The sequence below is a fragment of the Haemaphysalis longicornis genome, unplaced genomic scaffold, assembly GCF_048455015.1.
Source record: "Haemaphysalis longicornis isolate Haplotype H1 unplaced genomic scaffold, Haemaphysalis longicornis Haplotype H1 scaffold_10, whole genome shotgun sequence".
Lineage (NCBI taxonomy): Eukaryota > Metazoa > Arthropoda > Arachnida > Ixodida > Ixodidae > Haemaphysalis > Haemaphysalis longicornis.
In genome coordinates, this window is record NW_027526204.1 from 146,990,083 (window position 1) to 147,016,771 (window position 26,689).

General features: G+C 45.3%; 2 long non-coding RNA genes across 2 annotated transcripts in view; one reads left to right on the forward strand and one right to left on the reverse strand.

The window, feature by feature from the left end:
• The window catches only part of LOC144159598 (uncharacterized), a 699,997-nt gene that overhangs the window by 238,576 nt on the left and 434,732 nt on the right, over window positions 1–26,689 (reverse strand). The gene's annotated exons all lie outside the window — the stretch shown is intronic.
• LOC144157996 (uncharacterized) lies at window positions 14,723–17,787 on the forward strand. The gene is made up of 4 exons (XR_013319931.1): window positions 14,723–15,047; window positions 16,108–16,189; window positions 16,662–16,748; window positions 17,387–17,787. It is a non-coding gene; the product is annotated as an uncharacterized LOC144157996 (long non-coding RNA).

A 26,689-nucleotide genomic window follows, 5' to 3' on the forward strand; every position in this document is an offset into this window, starting at 1 on the left:
CCAGTATCAGCCTCACGGACACAGAACATTCTGCCCTCCCTGAAACTTGTTCCCTTCGTCTCCTGTTGACTGACGACTATGTTGTGCCTCCGCGCCACGAGCGCGTCCTTTCGGTTTCTGCTGGAACAGCTATTAACGGTGATATGCTAGCCATCCCTTCTGGCCGTCTCCTTTCTTGAGGCATCGCCGTTGCTACCTGCCTCATCCGGTTTTCCCGCGGCCGCGCACTAATTCCTGTACAGAACACTACACCAGGCCCAGTTCTACTTCCGGAAGGCTGCACAATCGCTTCTGTGTCCGACAACGAAATCACCATTCTTCCCAGCAGTTCCGCCGCAGCTCGTCCCTGCCCTTTGCCTAAACCAACCTCTCCTCGCCTTCTCTCGCCCACACTATCAGCTCCGACCTTACACAAGCTGAGACTCTCGCAGTATAGGAAATTTTAAACAAGCATCGGGGCTCCTTTGATTCCCATTCCAAGCCTTTCACTCAAACAACAACAGCCACGCATCGAATTCAAACGCATGGGGACACCATTGTTCGCCGCCGTCCGTATCGTGTCTCTTCCTCGGAAAGGAAGATAATGGTCCTCTCCAGTTGTATTGGTAGAAAAAAAAAGACGGCTCCGTGAGATTTTGCGTGGACTATCGGGGCTTAAACAAAATTACCCGCAAAGATGTGTATCCCATGCCGCGAATAGATGACGCACTAGACTGCTTACAAGGAGCCGAATACTTTTCAAGCCTGGACCTCCGTTCAGGCTATTGGCAAATTCCCATGCATGAGTCCGACAAGGAGAAGACAGCGTTTGCCACTCCCGACGGTCTAAATGAATTTAATGTCATGCCGTTCGGGCTCTGCAATGCTCCCGCCACTTTTGAGCGGATGATGGATACGGTTCTTCGAGAACTCAAATAGAAAATTTGCTTTTGTTATCTTGACGACATCGTTGTCTTTTCGTCGACGTTTTATGACCATCTAAGGCGTCTGGATGCAGTCCACACGTGCCTCTCCAAAGCCGGACTTCAGCTGAACTCGAAAAAATGCCGCTTTGCTAGTAAAACGATCAAAGTGCTTGGTCACGTTGTCAGAAAAGAAGGCATACGACCCGACCCTGACAAAGTCTCGGCAGTGCTACACTTTCCCCGACTGCTTCAAGTTAAGGAGCTTCGGAGTTTCCTGGGACTAGCGTCGTATTTCCGTCGGTTCATCCGGAACTTTGCGACTATTGCATCCCCTCTGAACCAACTCCTACAGGCGGGAACACCTTACGTCTGGTCGAGTGAGTGCCAATATGCTTTTAAAGCGCTTAAATCCGCTCTCACTTCTGGACCAGTGCTCAGTCATTTCGACGATAGAAAGCCAATCATACTTCACACCGACGCAAGTGGGCATGGAATAGGTGCTGTCGTGCTTCAGAGCGATGCCCATCTTAAAGAGCGGCCTGTTGCTTACGCAAGCCGCTCACTCACACCGGCTGAAAGAAATTACACCATAACTGAGCAGGAGTGTCTTGCCGTCGTGTGGGCTATACAAAAGTTTCGGCCATACCTGCACGGTCGCCACTTCACAGTGGTGACCGACCATCATGCACTTTGCTGGCTGTCCTCACTCAAACACTTGTCTGGACGCCTGGGCGGCTGGTTACTACGGCTCCAGCACTATAACTTTACTGTCACCTACAAGTCAGGCAAGAAACACATTGACGCCTACGCCCTGTCTCGGTGTCCATTGGCCTCCCCTTCGTCTTCAGTTGTTCCGGAGCTCCCAACTGCAAAGTGTTCTCTCGCACCCATTACCTCTGAAAGCGTCGTCGGACTTTCTGATTTGCCATCTTTGCAACGTGCGGGCCCCTATTGTGGCCCCATCATTGATCGGTTGACCGGCCGCGTCCCACCTCCAAACAGCCGTGCTCGCCGTCAATTGCAAAATTTCCAGCTACACCAAAGCGGGCTTTACCGGCGCAATTACCACCCTAATGGACACAAGTGGGTCCCAGTCGTCCCTCGTTCTCTCCGCCAATCAATTTTGGAAGCATATCACGACGCAGCAACCGCTTGGCATCTTGGATTCGAAAAAACGTACGACCGCATTCGTGGTCGCCACTTTTGGCCTGGCCTCTCGGCGAGTGCGGCTAAATACGTTGAAACCTGCTCTTCTTGTCAGCACCGTAAGCGACTGACAACCACACCTGCCTGCTTGCTGCAGCCTCTGCCCTGTCCGGTTGCGCCCTTCGACACTATTGGGATTGACTTGTACGGGCCTTTGCCTTGGAAACAGTCGGTACCGGTGGATTGTTACGGCGGTGGACCACCTGACTCGGTACGCCGAAACAGCACCAATACGCTCCGGTACAGCTATAGAAGTGGCCGACTTTGTCTTGCGTCACATAATTTTGCGCCATGGAGCACCACGCGTCCTCCTCAGCGATCGCGGCAGGACTTTCCTCTCCAGCGTACTCCAAGAGCTTCTACGTGCTTCCGACACCGTTCACAAACAACCTCTGGCTATCATCCCCAGACGAACGGATTAACCGAAAAATTTCATAGAACCCTCTCGCAAATGGTTTCTATGTACAGTGCTCAGCGATTGAAACGCGATACTCGGAGCGCGTGGCTGCCGGTGCCTGTTGCGCCACAGGTGAGCGCTTGTGAAAGCTTGCTGGCGCATTGTGGTATACGATGAGGGTGAGAGCATCCGTGGCGCATACTTAGTGCATCCGGAAGACAGCCCTTCAGTGTGTGGTCCTTGGCCGCGCCATAGGGGTGCTACATGCCATGGCTTCAAAACGCGGCGCCTGCGTGCCGCGCCGCGCGAAGCTGGGTGAGCTGGAACCGCGCGTTATGAAGAATTTGAATACGCATTTATCGCGATGTGTTATCGTGGCGCGGACGGCACGCAGGCGCAGCGTTTGGTATGTGTCGCATAGCAAGCAGCTAAGCTAGGGGACCTTCCCGTAGTTAACCTGCCCATTACCTTGCTGGTTGTGCGACAAAATTTTCAGGCTGCCATCGACGACATAGAATCATATTTCTTGTGCATTTTACCGGAATGACCCAGCTTGCTGAAGTCTCTCGCGTTCTTGTGTACTCTAGCTGCCGCCTCCCCAAGAGTAACACGCAGTAATGAAGCAGGGACCACACTCCTGGCAGAGTTCAAAAGCTTCAAAAAAGGTAACCAAACTTTGCGAAGGTATCAAAATAGTGTGAGAGCTGTGTGAGAGCTATCCAAGGGGAAAATGCTTCCTCTACCTTGTCGCCTATGAACGTGTCGTGATAACGTGTTGCTGTCACTGGCGAAAGTTTCTGATATCCTTTTAGAAACAAAATCCAAAGCACGTAGGTGCGCTTGGGCAACTCTGTAAAGGCCCCTCGGGGCATACCTTTGGTATACAAATCCGACTTTTTGAAAACTGACAGCGATGAACATTACTTACAGTGAGTGAGCAGGGAGACTGAGGCCACGTGAAGATGCATTTAAATTGCCTTTTAATTTGCATGAATAACTTCGTAGGCAACAGCCTTTCCGAGATAGTGTCTCATTTACCGTCTGCTCGTTGGTTTTAAGGCGAAGCCTTACTGCTCTCACTCGTGGCGCATGTAATGCTAAAACGCTCTTCATAAAAACCAACTTGCTGTAGCGGAAATGATCAATTATCGTGGGTGAAATGAAAGGAAACAGAACATTTCAGTGGTGGGAATCGAACCGCGGTCCGTCGCATTCTGAAGCCGGCCTCCATTCGATTGCTACATTTCCACATGGTTGAAACTCACTCAAACTCAGACGACCTCCAAAGAATCCGTCACGAGAAAGCTTCTCGTTCAACCATTGTCCTCGTTAGAGAGAGGAGTGTAAAATTTTGGTAAGGCTTGACTTAGTGCGCCAGAGAAACATATATGATAAAATAGGGTGTTTTAAAGGGGCAATTATTTGTAAAAGGCTGTTAATAAAATGCCGGATAGCCTCCAGGGAAAACATACGTATTGTTACACATCAACTGCTATTAAAAAATGTCTACACGCACACGGTCGTCATTTGAAAGTAACCCATTTGGCGCGGATCTCAGTACAACGGGGAATACAAAACCTTTCAGTGAATTTAGTCTTCTCATTTGCGCGCTAAAAGTTTAGTCATACATCTTTGTTTAGTCAAGACGAATTTAGTCAACACGAAACACTAGCGTGCGTTTCGCCTTTTCCTTCTTCGTCCTGTGTTAAAGTTCGCTAGCCGTGTGAATTTACTAGTCCTTACATCGCTATACAAATCCACCCAAATTAGTAATTAGCGGATAAAGTTTAGGCGCAATTAGAATGGGCCGAACGCGTTGTAAAAAACAAAAAGAATTTGCACTTTTTGTTATTGTACTCTGTGGGTGCGGCAGGTTGTTTCACAGCGACAATTTTGCAAGTTCGAACACGTACATAAAAAAAATGATATCACAGCGGCGGTAAGCATCCCCGGCGAGCGTCTCTTCATTTTTTCTCAATATTAAAATTCTTTTATCCCTGATATGCACGTTCCCATCTATGTTTCCCCTTACCCAAAGAGGTCCCTTGGTTTTCTTCCCAATAAATGTCGTACATTCATTCAGTATTAACACTTGCTACTCTGTACTTCTTGTACATAGCTAGGCTTGTGGAATCATTAATATTACGAGTAACTTCACTCGGGCAAGAAATTATCGTTGTGTTTCTTCGACCACATTTTCCTGATTTACGCTATTCTATACATAAGTGGCTTCGGTTCTTCATTAATTTTGCTTACCACTTCAACTCATATATTATCGATTGCTATCTGCAAATATGTTCTATGTAACCCTTGTTCAGGCTTATGCTAGGGACAATCCAGCGGCAAAATAAATCAAAGTACCTTAGCTTTTATAGTAGCCATAACAGCTTGTACCATGCAGTTTAAAAAGTAGTAAATTCCCGCTTGTAATATGGCGACGTGCGATGCCAGCTTGTTTTGGCAGCACAGGTCGCCTAAGAAAGGATGCTGGCTTCGCAATTAGGAATTTTCCTGTACTTCAGCGTGCGCTGAAACCTGTAGCACGAAATTCTGCGTTAGGAAACTACGTGGAGCAAGAGCAACCAAGGTTGTCGTGTGCGCTCTCTCTTCTATAACGACCTCGCAAACTGCTTACGACATAGCTATATAAAACATTGTCAACGCAGGGAAGCGCGTATTAAAGCTGCAAAATAAACATGCAAAAAAAGGGAACGTACAATGGATTCTGCGCGCTGAAAGGGCTGGAAGGCACTGGTTACGCGGAGAACGGTCATGTATTGACAATAATAAAGGGTGAACGCCACGTGGCACAGCAAGACTTCACCATAAAAAGCAAAATGGTCGCCTCGGTGGAAGGTTTCCTATCCAGCGCGCCGAAAAACATGCAGGTGTGTCGAGGTAACGTCAGCATCAGAAGCAATGAAATGAAGGGAAAATATAGCAAAACGGATGCGGGCATTCTAGTTCCTGCTTTTTCTTTAGTAACCCGACCGTTAGTTGGGAGCGGTGAAAGAGCTGCCACTGCCATCATAAGGGCGCTGCTGCTTGTGACCGCCTGCAGCCCAGTGACTCTTGACTCATTAGACGTTAGCAACTTGAGTTTCCTTGAATAGTAGTTTCGGTGTTTCGTTAGGACACCAGCCGATTCATAAGCACTGGGTCAATTTTGATGGGCAAAGATGAAATTCATACAAAAAAATTCACGCATCTTCACGAAGTCAATCATGACGAGTGGGTGAAGCACTCGGGATTGTTCTTACCGTAAATCACCCGTGAGAGTGCATACTGCTGCTAAAACGACTTCCAGTCCAATCCAATCCAATACGATTCAATTTAATACAATGCAATTTAATCCAATGCAATCCAATCCAGTTCAATTCAATTCAATTCAATCCAATCCAATCCAATCCAATTCAAATCCAATTCAATCCAATCTAATGCAATGCTCCTCGCGCACGCCCAGCACGGCTCTCCAGGAGCACTCTCTCTCTCTCTCTGACCTTTTGTGAACCTGTTATTCTGTTCTTGTTAACGTGCTGTGAACCTTTTGTTTACAGATGTTTCGATTTACGCGGTGGTGCGTCCTGAGCACGGACGCCAGACGCCGGACGCCGGGCAAGCCTCGGCCTTAGTGTGCTTCGCCCCTAAAACTTCTACAAGCATCCCCTCTTCTAAAGAAGCATCCAAATTTATTACATTTTTTATGTGAGGTGTGGAGTTACAAAAAATGTCCGTGTTGCCAAAGCAGCCGCGAAAAGATGGCAAGGCGGCCTCCTGATTGAGAGCATGCATCCAAAAGCGAGTGCTGTAAGTTCTGTGGCTTGCTAGCGAGTGCTTCCTGTGACGGCCTCTGGCTTGCTGGCGCCAGTCTCTCAGGTAACATCTTATGTTGACATAAATATTTATGTTGTGTAAATCCTTTACATCCCTTACGTACCAAAAAGAGGACTGCATTTCTCCAGGACGACTATTGTGCCCCTTTGAAAGCCGCCTTCCCTTTTTCTTCCCAGTGCGATCTTGATCAGCCTGTCGCAGCTTTGGAGCGACAACGATTGGACTTGTCGGATGCCGGGCTTCTAAATGAGCTTTACTGCGTGAAAAGGATGTCACTAATCAAGAAAGGGTTTTTGCGAAGTTATCTTATGCTAGTGTCTTTTTTTTTAGACGGTGACATTGCGAACCATAATGCGTAATAGCATACCCTGGTGAAGAGGAACGTTACTAACAAACGCTACCCCTCCCTGCTTTTCCGAAAAGTTTTGCAGGGGATGGCCGCACATTTTAACTGTTTGATTGCTGTAGAATATCTTGATGAATTAACACCCAGAGTTTCTGAGCTGATTCGCGTGCCTGTTCTGCAGTTGTATTGTGGTGTAGGTTTGTATTACTCCCGTGATGCACTTGCCATAGACACTGGTAATCCTGAGAGCCCTCAACACTGGGAGCAATGTTTTTAATGCGTAGCATTCTTTGCCGAATACTGCCCCCCCCCCCCCCCTAGCCCTAACTGTGTAACGCCGGGCATTTGACAAAAATGATCTCGCAAAAGTTTCACCGGTAATCGTTATAATATCGTAATTGGTCGGAGAGGACTTTGAAAAACTAAGAGATAAGAAAGTATAAGAAATTACGAAAAATCGCGAATCGTGTAACGCCCTGCATTGACACAAGAATGCTGATTTCGCGGAAGTTCCCCCGGTAATCCTTATAATAGTGTAATGTAAATGGAGATAATTGGTCTTGCAGGATTTTGAAACAAAGCAATTAACAATACGATAAATGTGAAGCTGTGCAAAGCCATACATCTCCACTATAATGCGTATTTCGTACAGCTGAAACTTGTGATCGGTACAGTAGCGTAAATGGGCGTAATTGGTCGAAACAGAATTTGAAGAAGAGTAAAATAAGATAAATATAATAAATACGGAAAATGGTAAATTTTGTAACCCCTACATTTACGAAAAAAAAGGATATTTGGCGCAAGTAATTCCCGCAATCGTTATAGTAGCGTAAATGGGGATAATCAGCCGTCAGGGGAGGAGCAGCAGGAATAAACATTTATCGAGCAAAAGGACGGGATTGAGGGGTGGTGATCAGTTTCCCAAGTCCAGGAGGCGGCGAGCCTTTGCTGATTCCAGGGCTCGTTGCACCAGGGCTTTTTGGTGCTCCGGTGCCGAGCTGGTCAGCGCAGACTCCCACTGTTCAGGGGAAGATGAGGGGACGGGGTCAGGGTTTTGGGGGCCGGAATAGACGAGGTGATACGTTTACAGAGGAGTGTCGCAGTGTGGTGGGCCGTTGTAGGGGTTTGTGGATGGAGGTATGTGTGCGAGGATGGTGTGGTTGTAAAATGTCTGAGTTTCTAGTTTGTGGAAGATATATGCCTCGTAGTTAGATGACTTGTGTGTGGGGGGGGGTGGGGGAGGGGGAAAGGATATGTTCTTCTCGTGTGGGTGTAATGTGACGAGAGTCAGCTGTAGCTGTTGTCGAGGGGTGAAGGGTAGATTCAGGGTCCGTTTCTTACAGGGTAGCTTGCGTTGAGGATGGGAATGCGCGGGAGGGGAGTTCTCGGGTGGCAGCATGCGCCCCTTCGTTCGGAAAAAATTTAACAAACAACCAAAACACTGCATATAAAGAACTCTCACTCAAGACAAGTGACATGCGAATGCAGCGAATTAGTAGACAATTCTCTGAATTTTTGCTGATTTTATTTTCTTTCCGCTCCCTTCTGTAACCCTTACGGATGCCTTATGACCCTTCTATTTTTTATTACTCGGATCTTTGTACAAAATAAATCTCTGCATAAAACCAAAAAAGCCAGTCTCCGAAAACTTCAAGCCCCTATTGACCATTCACCTGACATAAGCGTATTTAATATAAGGAGGTATAAACTGAACGCCTAAAAACGATTTCGGTCATGCCAAGGTACAGTATAAAAAGTAACTCAGTTCTTATAATACGTAACTGCCTGCGGCCTCAAATTCACCATTTCTTACGCTGTTCTTCATGTAGAAGGAATTGTTTTTGAGACGCAGTTCATTTACTTTTTGCCTGGCCTTAGACATCTCCAATCAGCACATCAGCGTTCTCTCCATTACTAGCATTTCATGTATTGTTGTTACGTCATTATACTTACCGCTGTCCGACTCTCATATTACACGAACATTCACAAAGTAGAAACGTGTGGGGAAATGGGGCTGCATGAATAATAAATATTCGCTCGTAGCATAAAAAACTCGAATTGCCAAAAATTTACACTGGTTTATTTAAATCCTCTGCCATTTAATGTGCAAGCTCGATTGCGTGTTAAAGATATCTTTGTAGCTTGCAAAGACGCATGAACAGAACATCAACCCGAGCTTCAATTATCAAACAGTAAAAGCAAATAAATGTACAAAGTAAAAGTAATACTTTACGGAATCATTTCTTGTTTTCAAAGTGTGTTTTTCTGGTGTAAAAAACATTCCCTACCAAATCAGCCAAGCGCATTCTTCACCGGGTAAAGCTACATCGAATACCTGATGCCTGGTATACCCATGTTTTGTAAAATTTTATCGGTGATAGTACCTTCACCATCAGATCCAAACTGTTAATATGCTCTTGTTCGTGTTTCTACAGCTATAACTATTGTGGTAAAACTGAACTGAAGATCGCCACTTTACGCCCGTCGTACGATTGATTTATTCCAGGGTGTAACTTGCCGATGCAACGCAGGCGATGAGGCACGCTGATGTGAAGGGCTGCGAATTAATTTTGGTCACCTGGGGTTCTTTAACGGGCGCCGAAATCTCGTACACATGGGCGCTATTGCTTTTCGCCTCCATCAGAAATAAAGCTTAGCAACGTAAAAACTTGGCCGAGTTGGGGATGCATGTTGACCACAGCGCAAGCGACAAGACAGGGCGATAGCTAGGGGACCCACGATGCGCTTGGTCCTCACAAAGCACTTCGTGTGTCCCCATTGCTATCGTCCTATGTCTCGTCGTTTGCGCTGTGGTTCAACATGCATCAGAAAATCAGCCTCCGCGGCCGTGAATCGAACCCGCGTCCTCGTGCTCAGCAGCACAACGCCTTAGCCACTGCGCAACCGCGGCGGGTGCCCGTCGTACGTATAAGACTGGTGATGCGTTGTGCAGCGTACAGTTAGTAATGTGCAGAACACGCCGCGATGTATTCGCAATTATTAGCGCGTTTGCTTTTCGAACAGAAATTGGGCTTAATGAAGGGCCTCTAGCTACCTGTCTGCCGAGGCAGCACCCGTCAAATATTTAAATTGCATGCTCCTCGACAGTGCAGAAATGTGAATTCAACTCCAGTGCCGGACGCTTTATATACGGGTCCCCTTCAGGTGCAATTCTCCATCAAAGTTTTTATTTGCGCTGATGGGATGAACGTTCGCAAGCTCTATTAAATAAAATATAACTGACAGCTAGCCCTATGTGATGAAGTAACTGCTGGGTCTTTCTCAACTAAAAACCTGGCAGATGCTTCCTAACTCACGTCGTCTCTGTCCCCCTCATCTCCTATGCGGTCGTCAAGAAGCGTGCTTTGTGTACTCGCTGAATTGAGCTCTATTCTGAGCACGGTACCACCGACACTTCCCTTTAGGGCCAGCAGTTGAAGCAGAACAAACCAAAATAGGCGTTGGTGTACACTGTTGCTTGCAAGGGGGCTATCTTTAGGGCCAACCACGCCAGTTCAACAAAAAAAGAACGTCAGCAAACGTGCATATATGACCATACAAGAAGAATATCACACGAAACACCGATATCGTCTATGCAATCCCTGCTACTTTACATTCTGACAACGCCACCCGCAGGCGCCTCGGATCCAGTGCATGATTACATATACGCATTCAGTGCGAACTCTTCGTTAGCCTGTGAAAGAAGCAAAACCTTCAAGGCTGATGCAATCACCACTCAGTCCTTCTGAATGTCTGTCCGCCAAACCCACTCTTAGTAGGAAAAGTAAATGAATCAATAAAATGTGTATTGACAGCAATAGTTGTGGTTGTTAGGGCACCAGCCCGGCGGAGGGTATCCCTAGTCCGGGATCCGCTGTCTGCGGCTGGCAGCGCGGCTGTTTTTGCCAGGTCTAGCTGAAACTTAGTGTCCTTGCTGGTCAACCGCACCGTCCTCTGTTGTATGGAGCGTATGGGGATTCGTTGCAGGTCCGATGTTCTCTGGCACTCCCACACCTGGTGGTATAGGGTACCGGACGTCGGGCAGCAGTTCCAGGTGGCTTAATAGTCTGCTGAATAAGTGCCATGAAGAAGGGTGGGGTGTGGATAATTGGTAGTTTGTAGTCGTCTGAACATTGCTCCTTCATCCGTTGTGAGTTGGTGGTGCGCACTGGGGAAAATTCACCTTTTGTTTCGGTAGTGCGCCAACATGTCTCTGTAGTGGAAGGGAGGTTGCAGGTTAGGTGTAACGGGTGTTGACTTCCCGGTGAGAGAAACCGCCCGGTGTATATTATCGCAGGTGGCGGCATGGGCCGCCTCATTCCCCTCAAAGGATTGATGTGCTGGCACCAAAACTATATAAACTTCGGGAATGCCCGGTCTTGTTAAAAAAAGACGAAGTGCCGTTTTAGAAATGCGACCTTGTAGGTAATGTCTGCAAGCTGCCTGAGAGCCGGGGAGTATGGTGATTGGGTCTTGGGTAGTAGCGATGGCGTGCCTTTCGCGGCTTCTTCGGCAATATCAATCTCTGAGGTATTGACTATGCAGGATCGAATGCAGCCATGGTTAGGAATTTTCTTGGTCAGCTGACTGACTTGCCAGAGGCTGTGGGCGTCCTAAACGTGATTGAATGTTGCACTTATTCAGGAACCCTTGTGAGCCCCGCATTCTGCAAAAACCGGCAAGTCGGCAGGACGTAAGCCGTCGGGCAGTGGAGCCCGTGGAGGGTGCTATTTGTTTGGTTCCTGGCAACTGCTCATTAGTGACTTTTTTCAGGTTCATTCAAGACAGGGCCAAACTGAAACGTAGGCTGGCCAGTAATTTAATTCGTTCATTATAGTGAACGACAGCTAAAAGCTCCTGCGTTATCTTAGGGCAAGAAAGCACAAGAAAGCCCAAAGGTAGCCCAAAAAATTTAGACCAAGAAGAAGCGCCTTGTTGTACCCGATGCTCGCTTGCGTGCGTGCGTGCGCACTCCTAGGTACTTGGTTGCTGCTTGCTATAAAAACATTTCTTGATGCGAGATATAATTATCGAAAAATTAAAACCGTTTCACTCAACGTACAAGCTGTCTGTGGCGTCATTTTCCGCTCACTGCTACAACCCATCACGTTCTTCGCCTTGCTGTGTCACTCCTCTATTAACAATTTGAACGGAGGTTTGTCCAATGCAATTCAAATTTCCCGCCTTGACAGTGCTCGCGCGCCCTTGCCTGGAAAAGCGCGAGAGGGAGTTATGTTCTTTTTAAAGACGATAGTTTTTCTTGGGCTACTTACACGCTAAAAGTTTGGTCTTTGTTTCTGTCTGCCTGTCTGTGAATCAATTCAACCATCCGGCCAAAGTTAAACAGAAGCTGCCCAACAGCTTTATATACCCACAGCTAAATCTAAACGTCCAAGTCCCGTAGCAATGTTCATACTTTTCAACATTTTTGACCAAGAACAATACATTACGCAAATATGAAGCGAAAATTATAGGTAAGTGATATTTGCAGCGTGCCTTTATAAAACATTTATGGATGCTTGATTTTTGTGATAGAAAATTCTACATTCACTAGAGAAAAAAAAATCACTGCTTCGCTTGCTGTAGCTCGCACAACAACAGCTTCTGGCTCATTTTAAGAAATCAAACGGCAGGATCGTTACGAATGATGCACTGGATATGTTCCAGAAGAAGGGCAACGTGGTTCTATAAACGCTGAAGTAGGGTGCCTCAATCCACGTGCGTCTCTCCCGTATGGTAGCGCTGGCCTCGAGGCACCCGGCCTGGTGTGGTGAAACGCGGTAAATTTAATTCTACTTGAGCAAACCTCTGGCGAGTTTACCTTGAGGGGAACAGGACGGGGAAAAAAACAGCATGAGAGGTGAGCGGTAAAGCGAAGTAAGGCATTTACTTGGGAAATGTCGACGAACGACTATCGTCCTTTGTCGACCTTTGCAACAGAAGGAGCAGATACGCGGCCAATTTTCTTTTGTGCTTGCTTTAATCTCGCCCTTGCCGGCGCATAAATGCGAAGTTTTGAACGCGTCATTTTCTACGGTGACTTTACTCGCTTACTATCATAAAAGCAACCCAGTTGGCGTTCCTAACATAATGGACTCGGGGCTGGCCGGTTTATACACGGGCTTTCCCTCTAATGCACCTGCAGTTTGGCTAAACAACGGGGAGATGTATGACAAGCACCAGCGGTTCAGGAGTCTCGAACGGTGATGGCTAGATAGATAGCGTGTTTTTCGAATCCTTTGTTTGGGCGCGTTACGCCGCAGCGCCGGTCTTTACTTGGGTCCTTTATCTCGCTGCACCGTCTGATGCCGGCATTCGGTAGAATGGGACAGCGAACGAGCTACGACGACGAGGAGAGCCGCTGTAGAGCGCTGCAGTGAAATCTGTTTAAGGGGTATTTATGCAGAAGAAAACAGACGGACGTAAATCAAGTTGCGCCAATTTTACAGCACACTGATGAACGCACCCCAGCGTTGCAGAAGATTTTTAGAAGGACAACTAAATATGTTTCTCTCTCTGTTTCTCTAGCGTGCCTTTCGAGGCGTCCGAAGGAATAATAAAAACGTCAAATCGTGAAGTAGGTATCGGACAAGAGATATCGTGTTGTCAAGCCACACGTGGTAAAAACAACGCACTTGACGGGTTTTAATAGTACCTAACTGTACCATACTGGGCCAAAAAAGTAACTAATTTTAATTTGACTTGTTGCGCAATACTCAGACCTACTGATTTGTCGTCCCTTCCAATGTGGCGTAATTACTTGAACCTCACCGGGCTCCCATAGCCCCGTACAAAAAACGATATTTGCAACCTATTGCGAAATAGGCAATCGAGTTATGTTTTCTGAGTAGATAACACAATAACAAAAAAACGGAGAGCAAACTTCAGATAAAAATATCATTTCCTTAATACAGACTAAAAGCCCTCCGTGCGCAGTCCACGGCGAGAATAGAAATCAGACGCATGCAAATTACGGCATTGAGCAAGAGGCAAATACGCCAATCAAGGGTGTTTGTTGAAAGCGGTCCCAATGTTTCGGAGCCTACTATGCTCATTCATCAGGGCTGACTGTGTATGACAAGAAGCAGCAGTTATATAAGGCGGCTTCTTTTTCTTTTTTCTTTTACTACATCTTGCCCTTTCGCGTCGGAAGCCGCGGGTGTAGATTCTGGGAAGGGCTCCAAGGGATCTATTCAGACCTTCCCATGTTCCCTTCTATGTGTCCGGACTCGAGGAGTATTCTTTTTGAGTTATTGGTTCCGGTGCCAATCACCTGCTAGCCGTCCGCGTCGATCATGTCGTCTGCTTTTTTTGCAGTGTTCTACCAATGCACTTCGCTGAATGCACTGCGCTGCGCTTGACGAGTTTCCTTCGTCACGATTACCGTGCTGTTGTTGCCGGGGATCTTGCGGATGTTTCCTGCGCTGTCTGTACCACTTGCGCAAATTCAGTACGTAGGGGGTTTGATAGCGGAGTCGGCATTCCTTGTCCGCATTGGCATGGACTTTGCCGCAGTGTGTGCACTTGGGCGAGCACGGGTGTCCTTTACCCTGCGTCTCTAAGCCGCAGTGCTCACATATTTTCTTATCCGGGTCTGGGAACACTTCCATGCAGTGTCCTAGTCAGCCTTATCCGTTGCAGATTTCGGGGCGCTTCTTAAGAACAAAGCAGCGGTAATCGGCAGCTTGATAGTAGATGTAGGGCGGGATGGTTTTACCAGCGAACACGATAAGAACCGAGTTGGTGCGGCCGAGTCGTCTTGCCTGAAGGAAGGTGGGATTTTTTCTGTACGCCAGGCTGTTCATGATATCTTCGGCACTGCCGTACACTCTAATCCTGGTAACCCATAATGTAACTTCTAAAGGGATGTAACCTATAAAATAAAGGTTACAATGGATCCATTTTGATGTTTTCTTTATCCCAGTCCATTATAAGGGTTACAAGCGTGGAGTTAAAAGCGGTTTATAGGTTACATTAATGATTTATAGGTTACATCAACAAAATCTGACATGTAACCTTTACGTTGTAACCTATAAAACGCCCTGTAACCTATAAGAGATGCTCGTCGCGCCTTCTCTCCAGGCGGCCGTTGATTTCTCTGTTGCATGACGGGATATAGAGAAATGGCGGCGCCCGCAGGCCCGGTGGCCGCGTTTTCGCGCCACTCGAGCCTTTTTACCGCTGTGATACCGCTGCGATGAAGCGAGGATTGCTGTTACAAGACTTATTTTTCCGCGTGAGTCGCGGAGGCTGCGGCGAGCCCATTTGTGACTGGCAGCGCTCCACGGCCCGTTCTCCTACGACCAGCGTCAAGTTCGCATGTTGGACCAATGCCCCGGCGCCAGTGAAAGCGAACTCGGTGAGTATATTTCCGTAACGGTTTCCGTGTTTTCAATGGATGTATCTTTTCGCTGGGGGCTTTTCAATTTGAAATTGCAGCATTCGAGAGGGATTTTCGTTACCCGACTGGTTGCTTCGCTGTACGTTTTCTGTTGTCCGCGACGGCAATTGAATGAAATCACGGGCTTGCGTTCGTTGCGTCAGACTAGAGCGGACGATCGTGAAAGCCCGTACATCATAACAGATAATGGCGCTCGTGACCTGCTTTCTGCTCTGGGCGCCTTCGTCATGTGTTGAGCGTTTTGTTTACGCTGCTGGCTGCATTGGGCGCACTTGACGAGTTATTGGCCCATGTAATTGTCAGGTAGCTCTGCTTGAATATTTGAATTTTTTTCCCAATAAAGTCTTATATTATCGCGCTATTCTCTGGGTATTATCATTTTCTTTCAGTCATCGGGAAATATTCATTTTTCTCGCTGCATATATTCGGAATGGTGTTTAGTTTATTGGTCTTGTACTAATATATCCGGATAAACACAAGGTGTGTGCTGCAGAAAAGTAGTCCACTAAATGCTGCCCGAAATTTCTAAACTCACTTTTGTCCAGCACAAGCTTCTTTTTTTTTGTGAAAGTTTGCCCTGCCGCACAATAAAGAGTTTTTATATCTACAACACTCTTCATTTTTGTCATTCTTTTCCTTGAGTGAGTAAATTTGGTGTTAGTCATTTTGAGGTAGCGGCGCATTGTCACCATGTTAAGTGGGTTTATTATTCCCATTGGCACAAATCGGTCGCTTATTTATTCGCGTGGTATTGCAGGGCAAGTGGTTGTCCTGCGTGATACTAGTGTAGTGCAGTAAAGCGACTTTACAGAATAGTGTTATGTATGAGCCAGCATGCAGGCTGCTTGATTGTTTTTTTTTTTTGATGATACAGAAATTGTGACGAATTACACAGAGACAAGTAAGTGCAGGTGTAAAAATGGGTGCTGCACCCTCATCTGTTCCTGGCTGTTTGAAAAGTGTGGTTGCATCTGGCTACCTATGCTATGACTTATGAGCACTACTGTTTTTCTTGCAGGCAGTGTTCCTTGAGCTGACAACCAGGACTCCCCTGCGTATGACACAAGTTGAAATGAAGTCTGATTTCCGTGGAAACAATGGTATGAAAATGCAATAACTAAAACTCATTCATTCAACTATTCTTTGTAAAGATGGCACCCAGGCCTGCACAGACAAAAGTATGATTCACTTGTAAAAATGCGAGGCCTTACTTCAAGTGTTATGATGTTATATTTCGTATCTTGTTTTGCCTCATGTTTAGTGACTCTTTCTATCAGTTCGTTACTACATGAACTTTATGAATTCATGTAACGATTTCCTCAGCATGGAGCTTTGTAGTTTTTCAGCAACTCTACCTATTCTATAAGATGCGTGGTTTTGCAGAGCCAACAAGAAGAACTCTTTTTCGAAAAGAGCTCTTTAAGAAAGCTCCAGTTGTTAGTGAGGGCTGGTGCTGTGTTCTTTTCTTCGTCTTGTCAAGTTTGAGGTGTTCTTTCATTATGAATGTATACCAACTGCCCAGCTCTAAAGCCTATTACATTTTAACCCAAATAACCCTTTGAGTCATTACAGGTACAAACCTCCCGGGAATGCCACTTGAAGATCGGTGCAAGTTCTAGATGTATCCTCTTCCACAACACATTTGGACGAAGAAAAAATGTAAGTTGGCGATTCCTTTTTACGAATAGCCAAGGGAGAAACCGCCGGTAGAACACCTTACTGAAATGAAAAACGTTTCGGCTTCCACGTGGGATCCTCGTTCAAAATGAAACTGCCAATACAAGGGGGGGGGGGGAGGCAGATGTTTAAGTACAGCCAAAAATGTGACGCAGAGGGCGTCAGCATCGTGAAAGCACGTTTCCTGGGTTTAGTGCGAAGTTCGCTCTGTCGCGTGTACTAGTGATTCCACATGAAGGAGCGGAAATGTTTTTGCTTTCTCTTTTGCAAACGTATATCAGAGTTTCTGCCTGTTCTGGGTGAGCATGCAGAAACATTTCGCGAGATAAACAGGAACACGGCACGATTAAAATTCGGGAAGGTTGGCCGGTATGACTATAGCGGCTTCGCGTTGCTCTGAACAATGCGGCCAAATTGCTCTGCGTAACGATTACTGAAATGATGTGGAATTATTTGAAAGGCCGTAAATCACTCCTTCTCTGGTGTGGCCTTTCATTTCATTCTCTGGTCTCCGTCTTCATTTTCGTGCAATATATTTTTCGTACTTCACATGCCTGTGATTTGGTGTGAGGGGCTTATGGTTGAACTGGATTTTGTTCTTTTTCTGAAATTTTCTGTAGATGGCTCTTCAAGGTGGGGAAATCCAAGTGACGGCCCCTCACATTTATACCTCCATCTGCGGCAGCAGGGAACAAGTCATTCAGATGACCTCGGGGAAATCTTCAGCGTGCCCTGATTTTGTACCTGCTTGTGTACTACGTAAATTGCGAAGCTTATCTCTGAATTTTTCCAAGCGCCTTTTTTCATGCAGGAAATTATAGATCCCATATAAAGTTTATCCAAAAGACAGATTGCAATCGGCCTAGAAACTTGTTAGTGCTGCATAATAGACGATAACTTGGCGTGGGAATCACAACTCAGGTGGAACTGTTAAGAGGAACCTAAGAGGGAAGTGTAAAGATGGATTCGTAAAGACAAGTGAATTACAAGTGTAATATTAGACTCTGAGTGAAACAGAGAATGCAGGGAACATAGCCATAAACACTGCTTTGTATGAAACAGTGAATTTGTAATAAATGTTCTTTCTACTTTCCCACTTTCTGCGTTTTTTCTGTGGGGAACCATGACAATAACGCTGTACTGGGAAAGTGCACCTCTGAGAACCATCTAATAACTGTAGCTCAAACTCGAATTCGTCTGAAATTGTTCAATTGCAGTACCAAACAATTTGAAATACTTTGCATACATCCGTGCAAATATTGAGGTAAAGAATCTGTATATTTGGCCATGTTTGTGAAGCTGTTCACGCAACGGTTTAATAAGGGTATGTCAATAAACCGAGTTTTACCTGGAAGTCTAAAGCAATACTGGAAACGCCAGTTCTCTCAGGAATCCGCACTCGTCTAATATTCATTAAGGGACAATAATTACATTGGGGTGGTTCCCAGCTTTGCTCTTTAATAAATAGCCCACAGGTGTTTCATAATAATAAATGTGAATGTTCAAAACTACTAATGCCAAACTTCTTAAAATGTGCTCCTGTTAAATGCGCAAATATATGTGCATGTACTGCAATTCTCTGTTGATAATCATGGCCTAAGTTGTCAGACAAGAATTTTTGGCTTAAGGCTATGTTATAACTTTGGCGTCCTTTTGAAGTATGCTATCAAGTGCATGTTTCCACTAAAGCGTAGTTTCACTAAAGCCTAATGTTGTTTAACTAAAGCTAAAATTCATGCCCGCAATTTATTAAAAGACCTATCATGCATGTTCGATACTGGTTTCGTAAACCGCACAAAGCTGATGCAAACATGAAATTTAGTTATGCCTGTTTATAAGACTTAAGCGTTGCCAATACTCACAAAGATTTTTGGGTGACAACCTTGGTAACGATTATCGAACAGGTAATGCAATGCATATATATTAAGACAACGTTTTCAAGCTTTTTAGTACCGCAATTTTAGGAATTATAATAGTAACCTCTTTTAGCCCCAGCCGTGTGGCCGGCAGTTTGTTTAAAGGACGAACAAAAGACACCCCACGCAAAAGTTTAGACAGCGCAATGGACAGCATGGTCGCACATATCGTCTTCCACTAACGCGATATTTGTTTATTACGAGGGAAAGGCGCCTTCGGGGCGTCGCCACAGCGGTGCCGGCGAAAGTCCGCCTGGCGCGCAACATGACACCTTCCAAATGTGCGGCCTTGGATGGCGGTAGATGTAACTTATATAAAGGTATACATGCTGAAAGCGTCAAAGTAACCGATAAATGAGTAACTCTTACGTGTATACGTATATAAGGGTTACGAAGATATAGGTTACATTTGTACCTTATAAATTATAGGTTACAAAAATTCGAAAATGTATACCTCTATTAAGGGTTACCCAGCTTAGAGTGTAGTCGTGGATATTGGGAATTAGCCCCTTGACGGTGTAATTCAGTCGTGCCGCATGCGCGGTGACCTCGTACACCTTTCCTACAATCTGGAGTGCCTTCACGTCGTTGTAATTTTTGGCACGTTGCATGCGTGGAGTGCTCGCAATGATGATATTTGTCTCCGAATTAATGCGGAGGAGATTCTCGACTGCCTCTTCTTAGTAACGCCGATGGCGTGCACCACCCCGTCATGAAGATCCCCCGTTGCTGAATTTGGTTACATCGAGGCCCGTCCTCGGCCGGAGCACCATTTTGATATGTTCGCTGGACAGGTTCGGTTGTCACGGCGACCGATTCTGCGTATACGTAGGGGCTGTTGCGCGCGGGGCTTTCAATCTGGCTCACGGGAGCCGACAACGCCTTGCTCAAGGGGGTGTTCTCCGGTTCCGCTTAGCTTGGAAAAGGTGCGAGCGCCTCGGCGGCCATGGCGTGCCAACCAGCGAGCTTCCTCCGTGAAATCTTAAGGCGAAATTGGCTCACGCTATACTTCGATGCCGTCAGTCGTGCTGCTCCTGCCATCAGGGGAAGTCGCAAGTCTGGATGGATGCTGGAGACGGGGTGGAAGCGGCTAGGGCTAGGACGCCGCCGTCGTTCCACCTTGGCGAGCCGAAGCCGCAGTTAGGGTTAGTGCGGGATCCAGTCTAGGATACGAAAGCCGGGTTTAAAATGCCTGTACGTGGCCCACACCTCCAGAGGTTGGTGTCCCTCGATGTTGGAGATTTTCGGGCACTCCCTGTATACGTTTTTTTCTATTTTTTTTTGGGGGGGGGGGTGTTATATTTAGTTGTTTCATTAAAAATATCATGAAAAGGTAGAAGTGACGTGGAACACATCCACTCAGCACCGAGTGAGCACAAACAGAGAAAAGAAAAACAAAAGCTTATACCTTGCTAATTTTCCTTGCCTTGCTTCGAAAAATCTGCAATTTGTAGTTCCGTGTTTGCTTCACACATGGTGCGACAAAAGCTACATGCGCAGGGTGCAGTGGATCTTGTTCTGCAATGCTCTGCTTTTGATCTTCGTAGACTGAACGATAATGTTTTTCAAAATTCGGATATAAAAGCAATTCATACGGGCATCCTTGAACATCCTGAACACCGGGTGGCCTTAGCCCAGTTCGGCGTTGCCAGCGGCCTGCCGAGCGTGACTTAGTGGGCGTCTACTTTCTTCCATATTTCCCCTCTTCGCGCTCCAGAGACCTTTGGTTCTCCCCTTCCTAATAATATTATTTATCATCATAATCATCATTTATAGTTCTGCTGTAAGTGATTGTGTGCCAAACCTTCCGGGTTTACAAATTTGGTTACCAAAACTTCGAGAAGTCCGGCCTCACGTGTTTTTCAAATTTTGGCGCGGCTTTTACAATTCCCGCAGTTTTTCATAGTGGAATGCTGTGCACGTAACACAATAATGAATGAATTGGTCGCAAACGCTTCTGGATAAATGCGCTTTACTTGTTTGTTTGCTTGTTTAGCTAACATTCGACGCTTAGCTATTCATAACTAGTTATTTTCATTATTTATCGGTACACCTACGCAAATATTCATGCAGTTGAAGCATTGTATATGGGACACCTCTTCCAGTAGTACTTGCAGCGTTATACAATAAATTAGAAACAGAAAACTATGTACCAATCGATAGGCTTTCCTACTTCATTTTTTTTTGCGGTAGGGTGCGTGCGGCCGCTAGATAGGAACAACCATAACGTGTTTTTGAAGTAAAGTGTAGCGGGGAGAAATATGCTAACTACACACCAGAACTGATGCGTGATCTTTTTTTTTTTTAGGGGGAGGGGGAGGCGAGTGGTTAGTTTTACGAATGAAAACCAGGATTTTCGGCGCAAGGTAGCAAATCAAAAAGTGTAGAATTATCACACGACACGCTCACAAAGACGTACTCTTCAGTCGTCCGGTGATGTGTCTTGAAAGGCCTTCGGTCGTACGGTGATGTGTTTGGAAAGAGGCTGGCTATTCGCAGAACAATTCATTACCGCGGCAAGAACAAGCAGTGCTTGAAATTTATCCGCCACGGTGTTTCACTGGCTAAAGCATTGTGATGTCCCAGCCCAACTAGGCGGGTTCCATTCCCAGCCGCGGCTGCCGATTTTCTGATTGAGGCGAAAAGCAAAAACGCCCGTGTGTTCGAGAATTCGGCGTCCATTAAAGATTCCCATGTGGTCAAAATTAATCCGAAACCTTCCGCTACGGTGTGCTTCAACATTTGTGCGGTTTCAGGGCTTTAAACCCCATACTCATCATCATCAGTACTTGAAATTTCAGCTTTTCTTCTTTTGGGTGCTTCCTAAAAGAAAAAGCATTTTCTCGAATTAGAGTCAGGACACAACGAAACGGCTCCATGGCCCCTTGGGTAAATAAATTGTACGGTGTAGTGGCTGAGTTTGTTATCACAGAGGCCCCGTTAACGACCAGACATCATTTAGGGCCTGCCTAATATTTCTCGCAGCATTGGGAAGGTGTATACAATAGTGTGAGTTGCATAGCTGGCTTAAAAGGCCTCTGAGATTAGCCATAATTGTGAACTGTAACTTCGGTGCACAAGGAAGTATTCCTGTACATATTCGCTCCACTTAAGGGTGTAAGATGTCTATGTTTCATTCATATAAGGCACCATATGTGTATGCTATTGATGCAGTTGTAATGACGATAATTCCATTTCTTTACCGACATTGGCATATAAGCATAACAAGCAAGATTAAGCTAGCATAATACGTAGCCATTGCTCTGTTTACCATAACACGCGGAACGCAAATTACCGTGATCTGGTAAAAACGCTAGCATCCAGTTCTGAGGAACGTGTAGCGATAGTAATTAAGGCTAATTGTAAACTCGGTGCACAAGAGGCAGGCTTGTTGGCTCTTTAAAATTATTTGTGCGTTAATAAACGATGGAGCATCTCTGCCGTGCAATAGATCGTATTCAGCTAGCCCGATTGGGCATCCCACAAAAAGCACGTCTTTAATAATCTCCGCAGTCGCAACGCGAGTATGAGTAGTAGTGTTAGCAGGCGCGCTCGTATATTTGGTTAGCTGATTAATAGGGGATAATTAAATGCTTACGAGGAAAAAATTTCTAAACTGGGCCCAGCGCAAAGCGCTACATGAATCACTGCGCTAGGCCATCGATCGCGTAATTCGGCGTCTGGAAATGTGAGCGCCTGTGCCTGATCAATTATCGCGATAGCCCTATAAGCATAGACCCTGTTGCTCGGCGAAACATTTCGGAAGAGGAAGCACAGGAGCCGTTTCATTAGCTCTCCGACGTCCGACATTCCAAAGGCAAAATAAAAAAGGTGTTCGAATCCGGATTCAGCTGCAAACTTTGTGCCAAGTCACGTGGCTGGCCTTGGTGTATGTTTGGACGTAGTACTACAAATTGGTGTTTAAGAAGAGTTTCCACTTCGGACGGGTCAATGTGGTATCCCATCTGCACAACTTCCCCGTTGAATGTAATTGGACATCAAGTTTACCTTTGTAAGTCCGTGCCATGGCATACGTTTTGCTAGACGAATTTTGCGACTCTTGTGCTCCTTAAAAAGCATTGCGGACATCATGTAAAAGTAATTTTAGTGAATATTCGAAAGGAACATGCCTGACCATTTTCTTTTATGTCGTACACACATTTCTTTGTGCTTCGAGGTCTTCCGACCAAAATTATAACGCTTGTGGATTGGTAACAACTATGACTAAGATGCTTCAGCTCTATTTTGGATCACAATGTTAAGGCAAAACAAATAAAACTATTATAATGTATTTTTACTTTTTACCTATGCTTTTGTTTTTACCTATGCTTTGTATAATGCATAAGAAGTGTAGTAACGACTTTGCTTTGTGCTATTTGTCTATTACGATTGGGCTATCATGCTTAAATTTGTGAACAGAAGTGTTGTTATGTACGCTGTAAATCGGGTGGTTGAATCCTCTGTCAGGCCACGTTCGCCTGTAGTCTCAGCGTCCCCTTGGTTTCTGCCAAGAAATAAAAAATCCAATCAAATCAAATCAAATCAGAATGTCTCCCATAGATAGGTGAATGCGTTTTGAAGCGATGTACTCGAGTCGGCGGTCGCTAATTAGTGCATGCTGGATTCAAATTATTATCAAACACATGTTGGACCTTCATTGCAGTGTCCGTATTTGTTCAATACCGGTAGAAATGTAACTGTCAATGAATAACTTTGATTCAGCAGTTATTTTAAGGTAGCGTGACCATTGCCCTTCTAAATGGGGTTTACGTGAGTGTAGAATACCCTAGGAAAACAAATTTATGCATGCCTTCGCCGGTAAATCAGTATTTTACTTTGTATTGTGAGACACTGGACTGTGTACCGGAGTGTGCAGTGTAGACTGTACAGTGGACTGAGACCCACTTTTATTGCTACGCCTAGAGAAGTGCCTAATTATTTCACAGTATCATAAAGAGGGTTGCTTTCTTGCGGAGGACGTTGAGATACCGGTTGGCCACATTTAGAAGAGAATCAGACAGGCAGTTCATAACTTCGAATGCCCTGCGAATAATTTGTGGCATGACCCGGATGGACTTAGCGGTTGCACACTTTACAAGAGATACGGCCGGTTTCATGGGCATGTTGCCCTGTGCAAATGCACCTACAGCCCCATCGCGCCTTAATCGCCTACTGCCCTTGCTCCAGCCACCCCAGTTAACCAAAATGAAGGCTTCATATCTCAGCCGTAACGTTCTTGAGCAGGCTACGAAGTAAGCCATGTCCTACTGAGCCCCTCAAAAGAGTGATTCAGTACCACACGCACATACAAGAACCTTTCGTAAAGTCTTGCTTTTACTTGGTCACTGAGGCATACAGACAACAGATACGCCGTGTGCGGGACGCTGGGTATCTGCAAAGGGTGTCGCAGGCATCGTGTGGCCGGGTGCCGAGGAAATTTTAACAATACAAGAAACAACCTACAATCGCTAACAGCGGGCCCTAAGAATAAGGGTCGAAGGTTATGTTACTTCCATATGTGCGTGTACTATCCCATACACTTCTGTAAGTTGTGAAAAATTACAGTGTAACAATGGTCTTTTCAGCAAAAAAAAACAATATATGAACTGCTTTTCGCAGGCTAAAACAAAAATTTGGGGGCAGGAATGAACCAAAGGATGAATGTACTGTACGTCATGTCAATCAGTTTTTTGATTGCGTAAAAATGTGGTGTTAGGGTGCCGACGGTGTGTGATCACGTGTACGTCGACAAAATAGGCAGGCGCCTGCACACCGTTACAATTCAGAGTGTGGAGTCGCACCAATCTTTGATATTATAGCCATCCAGTTCAAGCGAGAGAAACTCTAGAGGCCATGAAAATTTCCCGTTATAATAAATATTGTGTAAGCAACCTATCCTTGAAAGTTCCAGATAATAAGATAAATTGTTGTCCTTGTGCGTATAAAATTACTAAAAGTGAGCCCGTTTTGATGTTTCCGCCGTCGAGTGTGTATTTCATAGTTGTGCGCAGCTCTGTGGGGTCTCTTCGGTAGAATTACCAGTGGCTAGAAGCGCTTGTTCGTATTTTATTTTTTGCCCATGCTTGTGAGAGCGATTTTTTAAGAGCAACCACAAATTATTTTCTTGGATGATATTTTTTCGGGGAAAAATACTGGCCCTTTTTCGAAAATATGAAAGCCCTAGAGGTCTAGCGTCAGTGGTTCACTGTAGTGTTCCTTAAGGATAGATGTGGTTTTAAGGCGGTGTTTATTTTATGGCCTCCGACATTCATATTTACATATGAGACTTCTTAAATTGCCCGTGAGTAAAATGTTGCCCCTGCAATGCGTTTGGCAGCGTATTAAAGATGACTATAAGGGAGCTCGGTGCATGGAGTTTCACAAGGTTGCTATGGGGTCGCATGGAGGTATTTAACCAATGATCAAAGGCTTCCCAGTTGATGCATTATACTGCTTATTAGGCAACGAAAAAAACACCTTGCAGCAATGCAGGTGCATGTAGCAGTGTATGGAATTTTAAAGAGACTCGGTGTACAGCACAGCGGTTTAGGATTTATTTCACAATTCCTATTTGGTAATTTCTCCAAAGATCTTCCATCGTATTCGCTTCGAAGAAAGAAAAGAAAATCACCATTTCCACGCCCGTAAACAAACCAAAAAACAAAACTGGATGTTGAGATCTCAAAACAAAACTCAGAAACTACGAATGGAACCAGATAAATAGAAATGACCCTTACATAAAACCAAGACCTTTTAAACTAAGCCAGATTTATTATACATATTGAAACGCCATATCTTTTCACTCTAAAAATATTGAAACTGTTTTTTTTTTCATTAAAACTGCACCGTATATTTTTTGCAATTTTGTTCAGTTAAACAACTTTTCTGAAAAATAAGTTCAAACAAACCGTCGTCTTTGGCAAGGAACTAAGTTGTCATGATAATATGTGCTCATTATTAAGTAGCCCAGATTAAGGGACGAAGCCAGCGGTGCTCACAAAATAAGAACAAGTCATTGACAAAAACGTCGATCGTTGCTTGGCTCATTAGCCTAGGGTTTTGGTAATGAGGCCGGGGTCATGGTAAAACTAAATTTAAAATGCAATAAAGGTGATCGAATGTGCGAGTGTCTTAAAATTGAAGAATGAGCACTCGAGAAATGACCGGAGGTGGACACTTGGAAAGGGTGGAGGGAGGACTGTTTACAATAAACACAGACTCTTTGAGCAAGCGCACTATGAAAATACATCATTGTAAGTGCACACATTAAAGAGAACGTAGGCAAGGAGCCAACGTTTGCACCCCTCTTTTGCGAATGGCTTCGAGGCGGTATCCAACGATTTTTTTCAACTATATCATAAGAATACCTCCGCCACGCAATCAAATAACCTTATGACGTTGCGATTCAAAGAACAGCTCTAAAGTTCTGTGTTTTGCTAAACAAGGCACATAGTGTTGTTTTAGATGCTTACGACGTCAGAAGTATTATCTTATCTTTCAAGTGGCTTCTGTCAAACATCCTCTTAGTAAGGGTTTAAGAATCAGCACGATTTGTTAACCATTTTCGGAGGAAGTGTTATACTGTCAGAAAACTGGATTTATTACTTTCATAAAAAATCTTGTTTCTGGCAGTTTGTATCGTTGTCACAACTGTTCTCATTTCACGATCATTTTTTTAATAAAAACATAGTTCACAAAAGGTAAAAAAGATACCTTGGAGGAATACATAGAGAAGCAGAAAGACGCGGATGCGAAGCAGCAGCAGTAAACAAGGCAGGCATCTCAACCATTTTGACACGTGCAAAATGATGGCTTCAGTTGGCAAGGATAACAGTAAGCGGGCGAAATTTAAAATCGTAGGTAGGACATGAACGGTGAGCAGGGCTTGAGCTGTAAACTCATCGGCGGGGCTGCATTAATCCGGAAAGTAAGATGAGTGAGGCGTCCACAGTGGTCTGGCCAACCTCACCTTTCGCTACAAGGCATCGCGTCACTGTTCCGAGACCT